General features: G+C 39.6%; 1 long non-coding RNA gene across 1 annotated transcript in view; it reads right to left on the bottom strand.

Moving 5' to 3' along the window:
* Positions 1–819: 819 nt before the first annotated feature.
* The window catches only part of LOC118598738, a 22,241-nt gene continuing 15,474 nt past the window's right edge, over positions 820–7,586 (bottom strand). The window contains exon 2 of the long non-coding RNA XR_004947833.1: positions 820–2,644. This is a non-coding gene — a long non-coding RNA (uncharacterized LOC118598738). The remainder of the gene's footprint in view (positions 2,645–7,586) is intronic.

Below are 7,586 nucleotides of genomic sequence, written 5' to 3'. Positions count from 1 at the left end.
CTGCTGTTGTGTTTGATTACGGATGTGTCGGCTGTGAACTGCGACGTTTCACACAGTTTAGTTGGAGGAGGACTTATGAAGTTAAGAGCGCGTGCGACGCTTCCCCTAAATTAAAAGTGAACGGGGGCCACAGCGATAACTTTAAAAGTACGTTACAAATCTGAGTAGACAAAGAATTTACTCAAGTTGCATTGAGATGCAAATTAGCTTAACATCTTTTTTCCTTCATGTCCTTTAAGTAATTATGGATTCTGCTTCCTATCTGAGGAGACATGTTTTAGTCCCTTATGTAAATTATATTATTTTTTTTTTCTCAAAGATGTAATAATTTTACCCTTTAACATTAAAGTTTTATCTCCATTGTTGACTTTCTTTTGACTACCGAAAGTCTTCAACCAATTATACAGATGACGTAATTCCAGTGAATTCTGACGTGGAGATAAGCCGTCTAGCGGTGAACATATGCCATGACATGAGATGACATGATGTGACGGACCATTCCATGCCATGACAGGCCATGACATTGCAGGAGCCTGAGGAGCAGCAGGTTTTTGAGTTGGAGTTGTGTTGGTTTGTTTGTTTCTTTATTTCCTCAGCAGTCTTTAACATCTGAGTTTGGTTATTTTAGTTTTGGGATAGGACCTGGGTAGTCTTTATTTGTAGGCTTTATTTGTTTGTTTTTGTTAGTTAGATCTAATTAGGCAGTCTTAGCAGGGGGCTGCTGACTCCAGTGGTCAACGTGGCTGGGTCAGCAGTCTCATTGACTTAGTTTGTGTTTGGCCAAGGTTCCAATCCCTTTGTTTTGGCATTTCTATTTTGAACCAGCACAATAACTTCTTTTTGCTTTACAGGACATGGTTTATTTATTTTTTTCTTTTTGTCAATAAACTGTGTTTCTCATGATCTTTGGTGTTCAGTTTCTCATATATTATGGTCCTTTTGGTGTTCCCCCTAGACTGTAGACAGGGTTGCCATAACAATGCTGCCCTCCGCTTTTCTCCACATCAGAATTTGTGGGAATCACGCAATTTACATGAATGGTCGAAGAGTTATGGTAGTTCAAAGAGCTATTCAAAGAGTGTAATTTAGGTGTCGCCAGTAGCATCTTCAATGTTAAATCTGTAAAACCCGAGCTTCACTGAAATTAGTGTAATTCCAGTGTATTCTGAAGCAGAGAAAATCAGCTTTGCACCTGAATGCATCACTTTAATTTAGTAATGTATCACCTGATATTAAAAGCCGCTTTTTCCACTTCAGCATCACATAATTCACGTTGATCGCATAAATACTCAAAGATTCACTGTATGTGTTAGTTAGGTGTTGCTAACAACATCTACAATATACATTTTTTTTTTTTTTTACATTTTTCAAAGTTTACATTACCTCAGGTGTTTTGAGGACCATTATATATTCAGGCAGTAATTTTCCATTTAGTTGAAACTCTAACTGACTCAAGCAGACTCAAACCTGTGGCGTGCTGGTACGTGTAGGGACCACTGCTCCACAGCCTGGGGCAATGAGACGGACGTTACACCTCAAATGCAATCAAAAGTTTTCCCCTTTTATATTTAAATAGAGGCGAGCTCACATTATGAGGAGGAAACTAACTTAAGACATCACGGTGAAAGATTGGCAGCAGTTTGAGTGCGGAAGGGAATGCGGGGGAAACAGCCAGAGGCAGTTCAGACATCGTCAAAAAAGTGTTTGTTGTATTTGTAATATTGAGACGTCTTCATTTAGACGAATTTACAGCAATTTATGCTGCAGGTGAACGAATGGCCCCCGGACTTTGCCATCAATCTGTGGCTCCTCCTTCATTAGTTTTTCCCTGGGTGTACTCTTAAAACCTTGTGTCTTTGTAATTGTGTGTCTACTTACTGATAGAAAGCTGCAGCCCAGTTAATAATTAATTTGAGTAAACTGCACCAACGTAATTTGTGGATTCCTGCTCGTCTTGTACTTCAGTCAGCCTTTCTCGGCTTAATTCTATTTTTTGCCCTATATCAATTTTTCATATGCAGCCATTTGTCTTCGGGGGATGAATATCATCTCAGCGGTGGATTCTGGGGGTTTTCACCCGTCCCTGCGGCAGTACGCTGACACTTCCCCAGGTCCAAAAGCGGAGAGGGAGAAGGCTCGCTTCCACTTTATTTTTTACTTAAAACTTTGTCCTACTTCTTTCTGGTCGCTTTGAAGAGGCGTGCCACTTTGAGTTCACACTTTTCCGCCCATGTCAGTTTTCCCCTACGAGCTCCCACCCTGCATTACAATCATCGTTGAGTTTTTTTTTTTTTTTCCCCTTCCAAGTCAATTTCCTCCAGTTGCTATATTTCGCCGGAGGCAACAATTGACCCGATCCGGAGCAACATGAATGGATTTCGGTGGCACCTGATTATCAGGCTGCTTGATGAGTCTGGGCTCAAACTCCCACCAAGCTCTGCTGCTAAGAAAACAGAGACTTGCTCCAGATGGTCGTGCCCTTTAGAAGTCTCTCTCTTTGCTGTAATGGAGTGACTTGGCTTTTACTCCCCGGACTCGGTGGTGGGATCAGTCCAGGCGGCTGCTGTTAATGAGCCTCGGCGTTCCCTCCTCTGTCATGCTGGGATTTCTGGCTCACAGTATATATTGCTTCTGGTTTTTCTGCCTGCATGGAATATGAGAGAGAATTAGAAGGCAGCGGTGGCCACATGACGTTATACCACCATCAGTCTGTTCCTGCATGGCAAACACAGTTGGGAGTACAAACCCAACAACTTCTACCTGCGCTCAACTCTTTCCTCTTAAAATGACCCACAACTTTTTTTTTTTCTTCGACTATTCAAAAACTACTCAACAAATTATTACTGTATTGGCCCTGAAATGGCAATAACACAAATTAATCACTTGATACAGGAGCATTACATTTAAATACATAGCAGAAATAACATTTTAAAAAAGAAACACAAAGAAAATGAAAAATTTCCAAAAACACTAAAGTAATTTCCAAGAATCAAAGCAAAATGATTTAAAACGAAACATACAAGAAACTAGAAAACGTAGGTACTATGTGACATCACTTATTGAATGATGACATTTGATTTTTGATGTTGGAGTTTTTTCAATGCATACCATAGACAGTATTTATAGAGAAATGGACTGATTACCCCCTCCCCCATTGCGTACCAAATAGTAAGTACCTGTAGTTTGTCTTAGTAGTAGTAGAGTAGTTTGTCAGTATAGCAATTTTTACTCTGATTTCTCTTTTTAACATATTCTTGCTAATCCTGTTTTTTTTCATCATATATTTATTTTATCCTAAGTTATTCCAGTTATAAACTGACTAAACTGATTATTGTCCATCATCTCAACTGAAAGTTATTTGGCATCAAGTAATACTAGTTATACTCTGTACTAATCATTAAACTTTTATTAATATTAGGATATGGAAGACACATTTGAAACAACTCAAAAACCAAATGTCACGTCATTCAGTCGGTGTCCTTTATGACTTAATTGTGGTTGAAGTGATTTTGAAAGCTGCTGTCAAAATGTTTGTTTGGGTGTCATTGTGGATACGCTAACGAGGCTAATGTGTAGCGGTACCGGATTTTGTTTTATTTTTTACGTGTTACTAACAAAGTTGGAAGTTAGCATAGTCAAATCAACGTTTGTCTTAGTGATATCAGTCTGCTTTTATATGTGTTGCAAACAGGGTTGGGAGTTACAGGTATTGCTAACACGCTAATGCGGCCAAAAACTTTTAACGTGGCTAATGTGTGGTGTGTTACAAACAAATTCTCAAATTACTGTGAACGCAGCCAGTACGTTCTGATTGATTGATGGATTTTTCTCTGATTTTTTTGTCTCATTTAAGACGCCTCAGAAGCTGTGTTTCTATTGACTATGACATTTTACAAATTGGATTTGCCATAACAGATTTTTGAAAAAAAAAATTGCATTAACAAAAAAATAATAATTTTTCTTGGAATACGTGGTTTTTGAGGCATAAACTGCAATTCAAACTATTTTTTTTTTGATTAAATGAGTCAACAGCCGAATACTACGCTTGCCTGTGCAGCGCCTTGGGCACAAGAGGTCCCACAGCATCACACAGCTCATCAAAGGTTGAGCATGTCCTCTGTAGAATCACCACCCACAATTTCCCTAAATCTCTTCATCCATAGCCACTCCCATGTAGCTTGAATAAGACACCGACGTCTCCTTTGATAGATGATGAGCGCTAGTACCATGGCAGAAATTTGAATGTATCAGCTGTAGATCAAAGTATTGTTCACATCCGTCGGCATGTTTTTTATTGACTGAGTTGATTTGTGTAATTATAATTCAATGGGAACAGTGTAATGGCAAAATTGTGTTTTTTAGACATTTCTGAAATGTCAATAACGTTTTGTACATATGTGTGATGGAAACACAGCTATAGTTGGGTTCACCTTATGTATGACGTGGGTTTGAAAATAGACCACTTACTGATGGCGTGCTCTATACTGTGGAAAGTACATTTGAATTAGCCAACAGTTTTGTTGCCTTATGCCTGTAAATGTTATAATTTAGAGCCTCACTATTATTTTCTGTTAATTATCAGTTTAAAGTCATCCCACATTTACAGTTATTTGCTCATTCAGTCATCCCTCCATTCACTCATTTCCAGAACTCACTGAATCCCTTTTGGGGTCGAGGGGTTGCTGGGGCCAACCCAACTGGGCAACGGTGGGTGAACCGAGGGGCAATTTAGAGTCACCGATCAACCTATCCATGTTTTTGAACTGTGGAAGAAACCCATGAAGGAGCACGAAGGGAAGATGTAAACTAGGATTCAAACCAGAACCTGTGAGGCATGAGCACTTACCACTACTCCACCGTGCATCCCTCTGTAAATCATTTGACCAAACAAAAAGGCACAATTCATACATAAACATCCTGATGCAGCATTGTTTGGATTCATAACTGTAAAATGTCTTCAGTCAGATGTTGGAATGATACATAAGCAGTGATGTCAATATTGGAGGCACGATTTATGAAAAGTATCAAAGACGTCGATGCATACGGTTTCCTTAAAAGAATGACTATTTCAGGACAGAGAGAAGCAGGATTAAATAATTCATGCCTTGCAGGGCTCTGCCGCCCAGTTTAACAGTACTCTCTCTGGCACCTCATGAGTACGGTCTTAGAACGAGGAAAAACTGTTTTGGACAGAGGTGAGCAGAGGGCAGGAGTTGAGATTTAGTTGATTTTAAAATCCGCTGTGAAGAAATGGAAAAATGTTGAGAATTAGAATGCTGTAGACTGGAGGCGATGGAAGCAGTAAAAAAGATCCTCCAACCATCATTAGATTTTTGGAACTTTAATACACAAATGTGTTATTTTTTTACTATTAAAATACAAGGAATGTGAATAAAGTTGTGATAGAGAAAGATGTGCATTGAATACGTCCATAAATCTTTAGCGGTTGCGCTCTGGTCAAAGATATCTTGTGAGTGTGAGACTATAGATGGATTAACCAAAGAGCGTAGATCCTGATGGTGGTGAACTCTTTTTTTTATCTGCTCCGGATTCACAAGAATTTGAATAAAGAAATACTCAGAAATAAATTTTTCACACTTAATTTTCTTAATATATGTCCTCCATCATCAGAAAAATCCCACAAAAAACATGTTTAAAATATCCAAATCACATTTTTTTAATCTGATTGTGTCTTTAAAGGGTAGCCAAACACTAAATCTACTTTTTATTAGCTGCTGACCTCTAGAAATGGGACTTCAAAAATGCTGTGTGTTGGTCTTTCCCAAATTTTTCAACTCCTGAAATTATAACCTAAAACTGTCTGTGTGCTGCCCCCTACAGGTTGAAACGAATTTTGTGATTGGTCAACTGGTGTAAGTCCCACGTCATTTTTAAAAGTTTTTCGTCATCATGTTCTGCAGCTCCAGCAAAAAAGCCCCGCCCATCTTTGATTCTGTAATGGTCAGTCGTAATTGTGTTAGCTTTAGCATGGCTCGTAGGTGTATTTCCTTTGGTCGTTAGAAATCTACCCTCTTGCACAACTTTCCAGCGGACTAGGAAGTTAGGGAACAGAGGTTTAGTGCAATTGGCATTAAATCCAGCAAACTCTGTCCTGGTGATGGATTTGCAATAAGGATCGCTTGCCTAATACGTTACCCTGTAGTAGCTATGATGCTAGCATCACTTTTCCACTCAGATATGGGTCCCATTCAGTCTGGACCACAAGCGCCTGCCTCAGGAGAAAGTGGAGGAGAAAAATCCTCAACCTCCACAGAAATCTCTGGCATCACCTTGCTCTGTACCACTCTCCATATTGAAGACGCAAAGTAACTACGTTACCTCAAGCTAAGCTCACGGTCAATCACAGGTCCAAACCACACCTCCCCCGCTCAGCACGCCCTTCTTTTGGGATTTTTCCAATCTGTACTGAGTGGATTGAGCCTCCAACTGTCCCGTTGTTTTACCCTTTAAATCTATCCATTCAGCTCCTCTCAACTGTTCAGATCTTCAATTAACTTTATCCACCTTAATAATATGATTACTTCTATTTTGACATCTAGACATTTGCAGATCAATGTACAGGTGGAGATAAGTTCAAATTAATATTTCTCAGACAGTCTACTTTGCTTCTATTTCTGCAAATGTTCTTTTTTAAAAACTACAAAGTGTTCTCTTCACTGCGGCTTCGTGACTTTCAGCCATTAAATAGATTCTATAGAACGAAAAAGAAACCTTTTCAAAGTGAAAATCAAACGACGGACAAATTGGATCATTATGGAGGAATAAGCACTTAGTGGCAGATCATTCTTTGAGTACTCGTGTTTGTTAAATTCTCCATCAGTGGGAGATGAGGATAACTGAGTTCCCCACTGCTATTACTTTCCAGCTGCAGCTTTTAACTCGAGCTGTCATCTGCTTTGTTTTTCTTCTGCGTGGTCTGAAACCATGGTTACCTGAACGTGTCACGCATCTGTATAAATCCTTTTCCCCTCCTCGTCAGTCTTTCATGTCACATTCAGGCGCTCACCTTCATCAGCACACAATGTCAAGGGGCCCCACTGTTTCATTTGGCGTTTTAAGAATGCATTTTGGTTTGCTGAAGAATTTCTGTTGGTTGGGCGCCCGTGTTGAAGGTGGATTCATAATCATGACTCGCTCACAAACGAGGCGTGGAGAGGGCACGTGCGTCATCCTGGCGAGGCCTGAATCACTACAGGAAGCGTGGACCCACAGCCCGTTTGTGTGCCCCGCTCTTTCGGGTGGGGGGAGGTTATTTTTAGATTAGCCCCAACTGGGAGGAGAGTCGTGCGGAAAAGTAAGAAGCTTGCAAAACAAAAACAATTCCTGATTTACCTACTGAGAAATTAATTCGCCCACTTTAAATAACTCAGGGGGTTAGAGAGCAGAATTTACAGATTTGCAGAAAAAAATGAGAAATTGTTTTAATATTACAGCTTGACGGCTGTGAGTTTTAAAGAAATATACCAGGAATTTTTCAATTTGTTTATTGGATTTCTTTTAAAAGAGGTTCAGCCAGTCATGTCCTCCATTATGTATAAGGCAAACTCTGATCATCTTTTGATCTA

This window comes from Oryzias melastigma, linkage group LG5 (assembly GCF_002922805.2).
Source record: "Oryzias melastigma strain HK-1 linkage group LG5, ASM292280v2, whole genome shotgun sequence".
Lineage (NCBI taxonomy): Eukaryota > Metazoa > Chordata > Actinopteri > Beloniformes > Adrianichthyidae > Oryzias > Oryzias melastigma.
Note: the sequence above shows the minus strand (reverse complement) of the source record. Positions and strands in the feature narration are given on the sequence as shown.